Source organism: Marmota flaviventris, chromosome 10 (assembly GCF_047511675.1).
Source record: "Marmota flaviventris isolate mMarFla1 chromosome 10, mMarFla1.hap1, whole genome shotgun sequence".
NCBI classification, from domain to species: domain Eukaryota; kingdom Metazoa; phylum Chordata; class Mammalia; order Rodentia; family Sciuridae; genus Marmota; species Marmota flaviventris.
This window is the reverse complement of record NC_092507.1, coordinates 110428836-110444656: the sequence shown is the minus strand read 5'-3', so window position 1 is coordinate 110444656 and position 15821 is coordinate 110428836. Positions and strand designations below refer to the sequence as shown.

At 38.4% G+C, this 15821-nt stretch overlaps 2 pseudogenes; one reads left to right on the top strand and one right to left on the bottom strand.

Moving 5' to 3' along the window:
• The first annotated feature begins 7482 nt into the window (after positions 1-7482).
• Positions 7483-7575, top strand: LOC114096775 (U6 spliceosomal RNA; annotated as a pseudogene).
• Positions 7576-11101: 3526 nt separating this feature from the next.
• Positions 11102-11639, bottom strand: LOC114096708 (ras-related protein Ral-A-like; annotated as a pseudogene).
• Positions 11640-15821: the final 4182 nt, after the last annotated feature.

The window sequence follows — 15821 nt, the reverse complement described above, 5'->3', positions numbered from 1 at the left end:
GGTATTAGCATTAATTTTCTTTCCTTTTGAAGGAGTCCTCACTGGACCCAATTATTTATTATCTACACTGACTGCCTTTTTGTTTCCCAGCCTCATTCTCACCAATATTTAATATATTTGGGCTTTTCCTTTTTCACAATAGCCATCCTAATTGGAGTAAAACTATGTAATTTTAATTTGCCTTTCCCTGATGATTAGTGATGCTAATTATTGCAAATATTTGGTGACAATTTGTATATCTTTATTTGAGAAATATTGGATCTTTTGACCATTTTAAAATCAGGATTTTTGTTTTATACTCCATTGAAAATTTTCAGTTTTGTAATGTATTCTGGATGTAAACACCTTTTCAGATGAGTAGTTTCAAACATTTTCTCCATATCTGTAGAATATTTACTCTGTTGATTGTTTCCTCTGCTGGACAGAAGCTTCTTAGTTTAATATAATTTTTCTATTTTGTTCTTATTGCCTGTGCTTTTGCAGTCTCCGAAAGTGTCCCAGTGTGTTGAAATATTTCTTATTTTTTTATCTTGTAGTAATTTCACATTTTGGGGTCTTATATTTTCATCCTTGGTCCTGTTGATATTTTTTTTTCCTGCTTTGTGAATGGGATCCAGGGCCTCAAGAATTCTACCATTAGGCTATATCCCTAGTCCTTCAATTTTTTTGTGTGTATGTTGTGAGAGTCAGAGATGGAGATTAATTCTTTTGCATATGTATGTCTATTTATCCCAGTTATGCTTATTGAACACACTGTCCTTTCTCCAATGTATGTTCTTAAAAACATTGTGAAAAATTCAAGTGGCTATAAATACATGAATTAAGTTCTGAATTTTGTTGTCCCAGCTACCTGCCACCAGCCCCACAGACCCTTGTAGCCCCAGCCAGCAGCAGGCAGGAACGGCAGCACCTCTGCTCAATATCTTGTCTTAATACAGTACATTTGTTATAATTAATTAACCAATATTGATACTGATAACCAATATTGATCTTTATTAACTAAAGTTTATAGTTTCAATTAGATTTTTTTGTGTGTTGTACAGTCCTATGGGTTTTGACAAATATGGGATGCCACTAACCCCATTACAACATCATACAGAGTAGTTTCACCACTGAACACATTCATTCCTGTGCTTCACCAGTTCATCCTCCAACTTGCCTCTCCTTAGCAACTGCTGATCTTTTTCCTCTTTCTATACTTTTGGCTTTTCCCGAATGTCCTCTAGTTGTTGATTTTCAGACTGGATTATTTGTTCTCAAATTACATATTTTAAGTTCCTCCATGTCTTTTCATGGCTCCATAGCTCACTTCATTTTATTAGTTAATACTCATTTATTCTAGGTGTTCACCACAGTTTGTTCATCCATCACTTAGTGAAGGACATCTTAGTACTTCTAGTTTTTGTCAGTTAAGAATAAATATGTGGCAAGCTGGGGGTGTTGGTGCATGCCTGTATTTCCAGCAGTCTGGAGGCTGAGGCAGGAGGATTGTGGGTTCAAAGACAGCCTCAGTAACAACGAGGTGCTAAGCAACTCAGTGAGACCCTGTCTCTAAATAAACTACAAAATGGGGCTGAGGATGTAGCTCAGTGGTCAAGTGCCCCTGAGTTCAATCCTTGATACCAAAAATAAATAAATATGTGGCAAACATTCATGTGCAGTTTTGTTTTATGTGTGTTCACATAAGTTTTCACCTTAGTTTGATAAGTCTCTAGGGCTGCAATTACATTTAGTTTTGTGAAAAATTACTTAACTAACTTCCAAAGTGACCAATCATTTTCATTTCTACCAGCAATGACTGACTGATCCAATGATCCACTTTTTTGACATATTTGGCATTGTCATTTTTTTAAATTTTTAACTATTCTAACAATTCTGTCAAATTATCTCATTAATTTTCAATGCCAAAGTGAAACATAATTTTGAACATCCTTTAAATGCTTATTTGACATCATCTATATTTCTTATTTGGTGAGATGTCCAGATCTTTCACTGGATTGCTTGCATTAATATTTTTGAATTTTAGTAAGTTCTGTATATTTAAGATACCAGTCCTTCACCAAATCTTTATTTTGCCAACATTTTCTCTACATCTGTGAATGGTTTGTTCATTCTCTTAACATTACTTTTCACAGACAAGAAGTCTTTTTATTTCAATGAAGTTTAACTTATCAATAATTTTCTTTTCTGGATTGTGTTTTGGTTTCGTATTTAAGTCAGCACAAAACCAAAGGTTGCTTAGATTTTCTCATGTTACCTCTTGGGGGTGTAGTCCTTTAACAAATTACTTGAGTCTTGGTACTTTTAAGGAAAGAGTTTTATTTTGGTTCAGAGTTCTGGATGAGAGATGGGCAAGCACATCTTCCTACAGGCTGTGCTGTATCACAACATGGCAGATGGCAGCACAGAGTGGAAGCATGTGCTAGAGATACCATAAAGTGAGAGAAGAAGGAGACAGAAGAGGTGCCTCTTTTTATAACAACCTAATCTCATAGGAACTGAGCTAGTCCTGTCATCCTTGGAGAACTACAAAAATTCCTGCTGAGTGTGGTTCCCCTGATCTAATCATCTATTAAAGCCGCCATCACCTCAGTACTGTTACAGTGGGGAGCAAGGAGCCACCACATGAATTTTGGGGGACATAGTCAAACCACATCCACACCATAGCAAAGAATTTTATAGCTCCACATCTCACATTTGCATCAGTGATCCATTTTATGAAAGGTGTAAGATCTCTGTCAAGATTTTCTTTTTTCATGTGGATATCTATTGGTACCAGCACCATTTATTGAATACTATTCTCTTTTAAATTGCTTTTAAACTTTGTCAAAGATCAGTCGACTTATATGAGTGAGTCCTGTTTTCTGGACTCTATTCTTTTTCATTGTTCATTCTCTTTTTTTTTTTTTTTCTTTATTCACCAATTTCACACTGTTTTGGTTAAATTAGCTGTATGGTAAGTTCTAAAGTTGGTAGTGTCAGTCTTAGTGTTTTTCTGTTCTTCATTATGAGAACCTGGTTGGGTTATGTTATAGTTTCAATCTGGAATATCCCACAAAGCATCATACTCAATGTAGCAATATTCATAGGTGTGGCTTTTAAGATGGGATTGGATCATGAGTGCTCTGAGTAGAGAATTCATTGATGGCTGAATGGTGATCACTGGGAGGTAGTGGAAGATGTAATGCATAATTAGCTGACAAGTGGCCAGCCTGCAATAGTATTTCTTGTCCCCTGCACCTTTCTCTGTCTCTTCTTTCCAGCTGCCATGAATTGAGAAGTTTTCCTCCACCACACCTTTCCACCATGCTGTTCTGTCTCACCTGAGGATCAAAGCATTGGAGCCAGGTGACCATGGACTGAAACCTCATGGTCCAGAAGAAATCTTTCCTACCCTTAGTTTTTTTTTTCCTTAGCTCATGGTCACTAACAAAAAGATGAATAAGAGTTTTTGTAGGTAAATATACAAAGACCCAGGATCCTCCCAAATTTCAGCCCTCAGGATAATTAACTTCAAGGGAGGCAATCCCAGAATCTAGCAATATGTGGATTACCAATTAAATATTCTACCAGTTGCTGGCTCCAGCAGCTTCTATTCCTGGTGTGCTGTGATTCCATGTGTTAGTTTTTTTTTTTTTTTTTAGTTTGGATATGACAGGCTGTCCTGGGACCTCAATTCAAGATAAGAACTAGAGATTTTTAGTTTGTTCAGGGTTTTAGCCTTGAATTTGGAGCTGATCCACATAGTTGATGTCCACCAAGCAAACATGAGCTTAAAGGGAATTCAGAAGGCTTGCAGAAGTTGGAAGTATCCACTTGTACTTTAAACATTTCTGCTCTAATTTAAGCAAAACATAGTTAAAAGGATCTTGTGTCAGAACTAGTGATGTTCATACTTTCCTGCACTTTCAGTAGAGGAAGGTTTATACACAATATCGCTCACATATTTCTTAAGCATATTATTATTCTTACCCTCTATTAAAGACCTTGGAGTTAGGATTTCAGTATTTCCCTAAAGAAAGTAAAGTAGTGGGAGGGAGAATGTCAGCAGTTTTAACCATAGATGGTAGTGCCCCAATGGGGTTTTGTGTGGCAGCACAGCATATGGGTAAGTGGATCAAGACATCTGTTCCTAATGAAGAGGTCACCCATAGCAGGAATCCATGAGAACAGTGGTTTCCATAGTGGAAAGTCATGAGGTATAGATAGGTGGGACAGGATTCTCTCAGGAGGGGATGTTGTTACATCCTGGGATAAGACAGAACATCCCTTACAGGACATTTGGGCAGGAGTATAGGTGAGATGATAGGAGTTTACAACCATTTTTATGCATTCATTGAATAGACACTGATGAGAGCCTCCTCCTTCTTGGTCCTGAGTTTGGATCTGTGTCTAGAGAGACAAAACATTCTATCAGCCTTCATACTGCTGCCAACCTGTTGACAAGCAAGGCACAAGAAGTGACATCTTTCTCATTGGAGGAAGTAGTCAATGCTATGTCAGAAAACATCAATGGCTGTGTCAATATACCTGGTAGTTTTCAACAGTTGGGAGACCTGGCTTGGGATAATGATTCCTGACCTCTTAGATTGTCACGAGTTCATGGGCTCCAGGTTGTTTCAAAACAATCTCCACTGCCAAGGTCTAAAGATGAAACTGATAACATCAGTGGCTACTGACTGTGTTCTGTTCAGCTGGAGGAAGGAAGGAGCAAGTTAAGCGAGATTTTTCAGTTTCTCTTTGCCAAATTATTTCTTCCTTAACTTAGTATTATCTCTTTACATGAAAGCAAATGAAACACTGGTGATATTTGAATTGCAGTTCTTGTTATTTTTTTCTCTAATTTCACATCAAATAGGGGAGATAGGATTCAAACATTTTTTGTGTTTGCAGTAGAAAGCTAGGGGCAATGTGGGGATAAATTCTGGGTTTCTGACATTCAAGTGGTTGATAAAAAATAATTTTTGTGCTCTTAGCATCCAAATAAGTGAACACACCTGATTTGCTTCTCTGTTTACCATCATACATATAATACATAACATCTTTACTTATTTGAAAACTTGCATTCTAAGTAAGTTAAGCTCAATGTATGCATTTGTTGATCCCCTGTAAGTAAAGCATAGTGCTGATTACACTGCGGCATGCAGAGGTAGAATATTGCAGTCCTTGTGGAAAGGAGGTTAAAATGTTTGCACCAGATTCATCCAGGGTTTTCAATAGGTGAGAACATGGATAGTGTACACCAATACACCCAACCTGGTGAGAGAGTCCACATTGGATTCTTGACCTGTTGAGGATTCAGGACAAAAGGAATCTGAAAATTTTCTGAGTGTCCCACGGTTGAGGTGCACAAACACTTGGTATGGGTCCCCTCCATGTTTTCCATTCACAGATCATATTTAGATAGTAGCAAAATCAAGAGAAATCTCACAGAGAGGGAGTGGGTAAGCATGAAAAATATGAGTTTGTGCAGTGATTTTCCAACAAGATCAAGATCCTGCCCAGAAAGTGAAGCCAGAGGAATTCAATTCATGGGGTGGGGATAACTTTCCTGTGGTAAGACAATATTCACTGCACTTAGAACTCCTCATGGCTTCAGGAAAAAAATACATTTCCAAGTGATCCCATTGGTGGCCCTATACCCAGTGACAAAGACTTCCTCTGACCTCACAGAAACCTGAGGTCCCTCCTGCACTTAAACAAACAGGAAGAAAGGCTATGACTCTAGGGCCAAGAATGGGAACTCATCCCAGGTTAGGAGACAGAGGCAGAGTGAGAGTTTGTACTATGGCTAGGTGATTGTGCAAAAAAGAACTTGAAGCTTCTGAAATAGCAAGTGAGCTGGCTCAATGTAAGATTGTCTTTGAACATGGAGTACAGCTCCACACTAAATATGTAGTCTATGATCTGTGACCATTCTCTACTAAATTTATCCTGAATTTTCCTGGGCCAAAAGAAACTTCTAATGGAAGTCAGAAATTTCTTTAAAGCCTTAGATAAATCTTAGCACCAGTATCATTACATAGACTAATGGAAAATGATGTGGGTTGAGAAAGGCCACACAGATTTTTTGAGCAATATCTATAAAATATTTCAGGTCCCTGCATTATGTGGTATGTGAGTGAAGTGACTGAAAACAAAAATAGCATCACATTTACAGCTTCCTCCCCATATGTGTGGCCTTTACATTCATTCAGGATTATATATATGAACTCTTTAAATCACATTGATCTTAGAAAGATCTTGTGTGTGGCTAGAATAAAATCCACAGCTAACAAATATTAAATGTAGCCTTAATGATTTTAAGAAATAAAAGCAAAGCAATCCAACATAGAGGAGGAGGTAAAGAGGTAGGGATGTCAAACTTAGGTTTCACTGAAAACTGAGAGAGAAAGGAAACAAACATAAAAATGAAATGTGGTGATGATATATTGAAAAAGAACAGAAAAAATTTAAAGACCTAATAATGGACTTTCTTAGTGTTCTACAGTGGTCTTTATTATTCTATACTTAACAGAGTTAGAAATCATGGATGATTATTCAGAGAAGAATATCAGGACAGCTTTACATTGGCAAAGTTATGCATTTTTGACTTGAGGAAAAGCCTTACTATCCACTTTGTTCTTAAGGAAATGATGAGGTATCTTCTGGGTAGGCCTGAAGAAAATATAACTTTTAGGGAGACTATTTCTGTGTTGATAATTTCCCACATGCCCAAGAATAAAAAGTGAGAAGTAGAATTATTGTTAACTGCCTTATGAGTAAAAATTCCTCATTTGTGGTGAACTTCTGAAGAGATCATGAGGCCTGTGAATCAGCCTGGAAGGCAAAGGGATCCCCACATTCCATGACATCTCCACATTTCTAATTCTGTTAGAATGTTACCCGGTGCACTCAGCCCTACCTCTCCACTCCTGTCCAAGAGCCTTCAGCTCTGAAGTCTGGAATCCAAAATCTTGTTTTGGGAGTTAAGGCCTTTGAACTGTTGCGGTGTGGTGATCAATCTCTTTTGACAGTAAGTTAATGATTACAGTTACTGTCCTCCCTTAGTCCTGATGAATGCTACTTGATTTGTTTTTAGCCCATAACATGTTTGGGTTTCTTCTCTGCGGTCCCAGACTATACCTATAAGGCCTAAAATTATCATGGCTATATCGGTCAGCCCTTCAGAAGAAATCATCCAGGAATTACATTATCAACTGAAAGAGAGTAAACAAGAATTGGGAGACCTCAATGAAAAATTGCTTACAGACTACTCCGTAGCCAACCAGCTGCAAAAATATGGTAAGTTGTACATAGGATCCCAGTCACCAAATGAATAATCTCCTATTTCCTCTCTGAGATAGGAGATGCCTTCCAAAATGGATTCTTCTCTTCCTTTACTTAAAGTAAATTTCATTCTTAGCATATTTTTAAAAGTCTAGGATTTAGTATATTACCCTCAGTATCATGGCAATGGAAAAAGGATACCTTTAAGAGGAAGGGCAGCACATAAACTAAAATTGGAGCTATACAGAGAAGATTAGCCTGGCCCCTGTGCAATAATGACACATTTGTGAAGCATTCCATATTTTTAGAGCACTAATCTCTAGGATATATAAATCACTCAAAAATATAAACACCAAAAAAAAGCCAAATAACCCAATCAATAAATGGGCCAAGGAACTGAACAGACACTTCTCAGAAGACGATATACAATCAATCAACAAATATATTTAAAAATGTTCAATTAGAGAAATGCAAATCAAAATACTCTAGATTTCATCTCACTCCAGTCATAATGGCAGCTATTAAAATTACAAACAAGTGTTTGTGAGGATGTGGAGGAAAATGCATACTCATGCATTGCTAGTGGGATTGCAAATTGGTGCAGCCAATATGGAAAGCAGTGTAGAGAATCCTTAGAAAACTGGAAATGGAAGCACTATTTGACCCAGCTATCTCACTCCTCTGTCAATACCCAATGACTTAAAAACAGCATACTACAGGGACACAGCCACATTGATGTTTATAGCAGCACAATTCTCAATAGCAACACTGTGGAACCAATCTAGATGCCCTTCAGTAGATGAATGGATAAGGAAAATATTATATATATATATATATATATATATATATACAGAATGAAATATTATTCCTCATTAAAACAGAATATAATCATGGCATTTGCAGGTAAATGGATGGAGTTAGAGAATAGAATGCTAACTGAAGTTAGCCAATCCCCCAAAATGAAATGCCGAATGTTTTCTCTGATATAAGGATGCTGATTCATAATGGGGTTGGGGATAGGGAGCATGAGCAAATTAGATGAAATCTAGATAGGGCAAAGGTGTGGGAGGGGAAGATAGGGGACATGGGGTAGAAAAGATGGTAGAATGAGACAGACATCATTACCCTAAGTATAGATATAAAGACACAAATGGTGTGAGTATACTTTGTGTGCAACCAGAATATGAAAAATTGTATTCTATTTGTATAATATGAATTATAATGCATTCTGCTATTATATATAACAAATTAGAAAAAGATAATTTTTTTAAATAAGAAGAGCTGAAAGTCACATGGAAGACATGATTACAAATATTAATAAAACAATTTGGAACCACATAATATGATAAATGATGGACCAAAACTCATTCGTAGTTTTACAGCTAGCCAATTCCTTTTCCTGTCATTGTTGCTGTTAACCCCAGCTGGACGAATCAGGACATATTCATGTATGTGGCTCACATACTATCCAGGCACAATGCACTGTGTTTACGTCCACATAGAAATGTCTTTGGCCAAATGAGGAAGTGAAGGAGCATTTATAAAAAGGAGATTCAGGAAGATGTTTGACTTTGAATAGGGAAGAGTAGATGAGGCGGATGTCTAAGAACCTTACAGAGCACTTTCTGATACAGAGGGGGCCTTTGTTTGGCCTTATTATTATTTTCTTTCTCTATTGCCTAAGGGAATTGTGCTTAGATGGTTCCATGGGCATGTTCTTATCAAAATCTCAAAGGCCATATAATCTATTGTGTAATTCTGCAGGCTTCAATTTCCTTCTATTTCACCCCAGATAATCCAATATTAAAATCCAGAGCAAGCCTGGGAGCTTTCCCACTTAAGAAAAAACTTGAGAAGTTTCATCTTTTATCAATGATTTTCTGAAAGACTCATTACTCAAGAAGGCTCTGACTGCCATAAGTAATACCACCTTCAAGAGCTATTGGCGGAAGGGTGTAGACTGGTGGAGTGTCTTGTCTTCAAGCTAAGCCCAGGTAATGTGGCCATAAATACTGAGCTGGTCCAAGGTCCCTGAATCAAGGGATGCTCCACTCCCAAAGTGAGTTTTGATCAGGTCTTTTGCTATCTATGTCAAAATTAGGGCATGGAAACGTCAGTTTCCATGTTATGTAGGAACACACAAGCTGCCTGTGTAGGAACACAAAAGCAAGTACACAAGTGAATGTCATAGTGCAACTATATCTTTCTCCCTGGAAGAATGTGGTCTCTGGATGAGGAGACAGAATTCATCTAATGTTAAAGAGGAGGACAAAGAAGTGACAGGAGCCCTCATGTTAGACTGATATCATTCTTGACTAGAAGTGAGAGGGTCCCATTCTCCAGCCTGAATTCTTACTATCTATAGCCTTTGATCATTTAATCTCTCCTAAATTCCTGTCTCCAGATTTCCAAAAATCAATCTAGTAGTAGTTGGAGCTATCATGTGTGGAAAAGGAATGTTTATGAATGCATTTTTTTTTTAAAAAGGTATAGACCTTCAGTCTTTGGAGCTTGTTTTGGGCCTTGGTAGTACCACCTGATGATAGAAACATTGCTTTATACCTCCTTCAACTTCCATAGAGGGAATTTCTCCCCATAACAGCCCAGGCTGAATTTTTATGTTTGTCATGATTGATGAGAAAAGAGTCATAAATTATTATTAACTAAAGAAAATACATTACATTGGGACTTACTCTGATTTGTAGAATCTGTGAACTTTGGAAAATGTGTAATGGCATTTATAACTTCTGTGGGCTGTGCCACACAGCTAGTTTAGCAAGAGTCCACTGTCATCCACCTGCTCATCTCTCCCTCACTGAGAACCTCAAAGCATCATGTCTTTGTGTGTATCATCAGGTGCATACCTGGCAAAACTTTTCTTCCCATATGTGGCTTATCTTTTAACTTTGTTAACAGTGTCTTTCACAGAGCATAGGTAGATTCTAACAAAGTGCAACTTCTCGGCTCTTTCTCTCGTGGAATATGCCTTGGTGTTGTGCCTGAGAAGTCATGTGCAAACTCAAAGACTCCTAGGTTGAATATTTTTCTTAATCATCTTTAGGAGGCTTATTAAACATTTTATGTTTATATTTTAGGTCTGTGATTTCTATTTAATTTTTGTGAAAAGTGTGAGGTCTGTGTCCAGTTTCATTTTTGAGGGATGTGAATGTCCATTTGTTAGAGCACCAGTTGATAAAAAGTCTCCTTTCTCCTGTGGATGGTCTTAAATTCCTGATCTAATAACTTTAAAATATCTGTTTGGTCTCTCTCCTAAAATAATGTTTACTCCAAAGTTTATTCCCAATATTTCTTTAAATTATACCTTAGGTGCCACAGTTGGTCAGGTGGGTGACATGAATGGAAGTAAATTCAAATTTCGGTAAAGTTCCCTTTTCAGTTTACCTCCCTAGTGAGTAGACTGTGTAATTTTTTTTCCATTTAAAGAAAGTTAATTGGCCTTTAAGTGGCTCAAATTGCCAATAAATGAATCAGGTAGTGGCATCAGCCTAAGAAACTAGATGCATCTTTGTCATTTGGCTTCACAGTTCCTTAGTACCCAGGAGAAGAAAGGTCTCAAGACAAAACCATAGTGTTTATGGTTAGGATTCCTGGTTTAATGGCTGCAGTGAATACACCGGAGTCTGCTGGGCCTGCTGGCCAGTATGACATTGGTCACTTTAATTCCATGCATGACATTGCTTGTGAGTAGTAAAAAACGAAAGATGTACATCATAAACCCTTAAGCAAAAATATTCGACATGACAAACTAGATGTGATATCTAAAGACATGAATTCCTTAAAAGCCTCTTTTTGATAACTTTATCAACTTTATCTATGCACCTGTTACCCCAAATGCCTGTACACCTTTGACATTATCAACATTAGCTCATATTTTAGCAGAAGTTTCCACATACTTATCCTTCCACTGGCCAGCTCTCTTTTTTGCCTTTTCTATAGAAACCTGCCTTTTTATCTTTCAAATTTGATCTGTTACCAACCAGTAGAAATGAAAGATTCTCAACTTTTTTTCCTCTTAAAATATCCTCCTTGAAGCCAGCTGTGGTTGCCAACAATTGCATTTCTGCAGTCGAGAAGGTACAGAGGAACTCCTCCCCCATACGGAAGCAGTTGTCTCCAATTGCAGCTTGGTCTTCCTGTCCAGCTGGTCTGAATTGTGGAGATGTGCACTTCCTCCCCATCCAGCACACCTTCTTCCTGTAGCTCTCTGCTTTGCTAGGTTCAGAGTCCTTCACAAACTCCTCATTCATGAACTGTAGAGTCCCAACAGATTTGCCCACACCAGCACTGCTCACCATGATGACTTTGTGTAAGGTTAAGAAATTCTGATATTTGCGGGGATGTGCAGCCATCTAGTGTTGTGGAGTTTAACCATAGTATTCAGAATGATCTGCACAGCAAGCTGTGTGCCACCCAGTAGGTTCCAGAAGCCTCAGCTGGATTGGCTGTGGAGGAGGGTGCTCTGCCTTTGTTGTCTGGGAGGTTCCTTTTAAGGGGAGTCAGAAGGAGGAGGCTGCAGGGTAGCAGCAGAGTGGGCCAATGAAGGAGAAGGCAGGGGATCCAGGCTCTCCTATGGGGGGATCCACCCTCTTCCTGGCAGCTTCCAGGCTATGTTATGTGCATGCTGTAACTATAGATGCCACTGACCAAAATCTCCTCTACTGTTTTTACTTTTTCTATTTCAGTGTCTCAATTTCTCCTAATTGTTCTGTTTAAATCTAAGACTGTATTTCTTTCAGATTAATTCCCCTGTTATTATTTGAGCCCTGTTGCTGTGTGGGTGAGTTGTGGAAGGACAGGACTTTTTCAACAGTCCTGCAATTTATTCTTAGGTTTTAATCAGCCTGTGACTTGGTTGTGACCTTCCCAACTACTCTTGTGTTTCTCTTATCTCTGCAATCCGGTTAGTTCTATGTACACCATCATGAGTTGCAGTGGATCCCCAGTATGTGATTGGTACAATTGAAGTTCTTTCAATGGAGTCCTCATGAGCTGCATCTAGAGGAGAACTTTATGCCCATACAAAGGTCACACATTGATACTTATGGCTCCATGCTCCGAGGCTCCCATGAGTTTGTAATGAGTGATGTGGAACTACTCAATGCCTGACTGGACATTTCTGAATTTGATTTCAGAGAATTGTGAAGATGGAAAAGAGCAGGAATCACAGGCTCCCCGATAACAATGAATATTAAGGACCTAGGAAAGGATAGGTAAAATATGACAAGGGTCCCCCATGAGGAAACCAAGAGGTTCAAGTAGCCGCATATTTCACATGCAAAGGGAAACAAAAACTGCTGGTATGACTACATTCCTCAACCAATGAAGAAGTCCATCTTTTAACAAGGTGCCCATTGTACTGGTTCTGGTCTGCATCCAGGTAGAAGTAATCAATCTCACTAAAGTTTTTATTTTTAACTCACAGAATATACATTTGGATCAATTGAGGATGAGACTAATATATAGGGTATTGATCAATTGAGGATGAGATGTATATCTGTTTTGTTGTAGTTGACCTTAATTTGTTGGCAGGCCTTTCATAGCCATGAAATTGGATAATGGAGATTTATGATGTCTTGGACTTTACAATGTCTCTGAAGCATTTTTAACTGTTGTATGTTAACACATATAGAAAAGTTTGAACTCGTGTTATGTTCTCTGTGTGCTGTGGGTCATGGTGGTAGCATACAAAGAGAGTTGAGACACCTACTCCCTCAGCTAATTGTCCAGCCAGTGTAAAGAACCTCTTCTCGGGTCTCATGTCACGAAGGCAGCTATACTCTGCCTTCATCCTAGGAGTACCCTTTTCTTTCTCTTTAAAGGGAGTACCCCTGACCTTCTGTGACCACTCCCTTAGGCCTCTATCATCAACTCCTGGGACTCTTGCATCCAATCCTTCTTGTTTAATCATACTCTTTATCCCACCAGGCTGAGAAAAGAGGAACAGGAGGAAGAGGAAGAAGTAAGAGAACCCTTGCCAGACTCATAGGATGAGGGCCATAAAACTTCCTGCAGTCAGTGTGAACTGCCTGTTGTCCACCATCCTCCCCAAAATAGTGCTGACCTGTTGGGTGAACGTGAAGTCACTTCTTCTCTGGTTGCAACTCTTGAGTATGCCATTAAAAAGAGAACTGAATTCCAATAGTCATATTTCTGGGTGTTCAGTGAGAAATTCAGGGTGGCGAACATAGGACTAAGCAGAAAGGGGAGGTTCCAGAGATTATACCAAACTCACAGGCACTACTGACGCATGTGTATAGCAGGGGACTACATGAGTCCTGTCTGCTAAACTAGGTCAGCTGATCTTTCCTAAAAGTTCTTGCTAATTTTTTTTCTTGCAAATTTTTGATCCTGAACACTCAGTGTACTTCGAGTGTTAGTGACTGTTCAGATAGGTTACTGCTCTTTACTGTGTCTTTGGAGATACCATTTGCATGGACCCTCATGCATGTGCCTGAAATTATTCCTGGACACCTATGCCTCCTTTAATAAAAAGTATCCTATTCCCTTCTTATGACAAAAGCTCTTTTCACTTGGACAATGTATAGATTCCATGTATAAGTTTATTCTCACCATCTAATCTCAAATCTATCAAGAAGCACCATCATATCTTATGGAGTTAGTTCTGAGTCTTGAAAAGTATTCTAGAAGCCAGTCTTCAAGTTATTCCTGATCACTGGGATAAAAAATAGTTTTAATTGGGAGAAGGTACCATTGTTATTTTATGGAATGGGACAATATGTCCATTTCTGAAGTCACAGCTGAAACTTCAGCAGAACCAGTTGGCTTCTCTGCAGACTCAACTATGGTGAGGTGGCACAGACCTTGATTACACTGAAATGCTCCAAAGTCCCTGGCTCATAGGACACTCCACACTTTCACCAGTAACATTTCACCAGCTGTCTTGGATTCCACATGTCAATTGAGGCCATTACAATATAAGCACAGTAATAGCTGGAGCACTAAGGAGAAATGTACTGTATTGGAGGTCACCATATTTCTGCTGTTTTTGTGCTCCCTGGTGGTGCACAAACTCTGGAGCAAGAGGCAACATTTGCCAGTGCTGCAGGACAGTAGTCAGAGAGCCTTGGCTAGGAATGACAGTCTCCCAAGTTCTTCCTGAGCATTGGCTTTTATTACCTGTAGGGATGTGGCTCACTTATACCTTCCTGATTATATAAAATAAACCAAATAGGGTATTCCTTTTAGCTCTACTGAGTGAAAGATTATTCATAAACTCACTTTAAGAAGGAATATAATCCATAAGTTTTTGGTGATGGTTCAGTTAAAAGAGTAGAATCCAAAAACAATGAGTAGAATCAGGAGGTAGAAATTCACTTCATAGTCCAACAGATTCCAAAGAAAAAAAAAAATGGCTCTATTACATCATCAAAGCTAATATGGAAATCAGTGCAAAAGTCACAATATGGAAAGGAATAAGAAATAGGGAATAGGTTCTATTTGAAGATTGTGAGGGAACACAGAACCACCATGCCTGGGAATGAGTTTTGTAGAAAGAAGAGAGATGTAACTAGAGATATCTAGAAGAACCTGGCCGAGTATCTAGTATTCAGAAGACCAAAATGCACTTTAACTTTACACATTTAACTCAGAGCATGTCATAATAATGATCCAAGCAACTAGTGACATTTTGCATGAAGGATTAGCACATTAACACAGACCATTCATTTCTTTGAAGTCACTGTATGAGATCATTCGGTACAATCCTATATGTGCATCTTAAATTCATGCACACATAATAGAATGTCCCCATGCTCAGGTGGCCACTGTATTGAAATGTGTAAAATATAGCTATTTAACAACTTCTATATATTTCTGAATTTGTTTGCAGAATATAATGATGATGAGAATGATGAAGAAGAACGAGAGTCACTGGATTCCAGGTAACAATGAATGATCAGGGATAATAAGCAAAGGCAATGTAATGGGGTTTTAGTGTCCTGAAATATACACCAGGTCAAAATTAGCTGCAGATTCCATAATCAAAGGTGAAAAAAGCTTCTGATTGCTGTGATGTTATTCACTCACCCAAAAATGACATAGTCATTTAGCCAGATAATTGGTTTTCTTTGTTCATTTTGGAGTGGGTCTGTCCAAGGGGACCTAAGGAGTCTTGGGGAATTTTTTCGCATTAAAAAGTCACTTGTTCATTTGTAAGGACTAAAATAAGAATGAGATGAGTCAGTTCCTTATGGACTATTGCCCAAGGTTATTGATATATATATGTCACAGCAAGCATAGCAGATAGAAAAGAAACTTGTCATAATATTGATAGTAAAAGATATATAAGTTACAAGGTCTCTAGCTCTCTACAATGCTGAGCTGATTCACTGGGCAGGTGAGTGTAAAATTCAACTTTGGTTGAATTTGGTTATGCACAAGGTTGAACCCTCCTATGCTTCTCATTGCATGCTCCCTCTTGTGACTGTACCGTAGAGGTGAACTTAAGCCTCCTTCCTCATCAGCTTGTGATCTTCCCAGTTCACTGGTACTCATGCCTATTTCTTTATTTC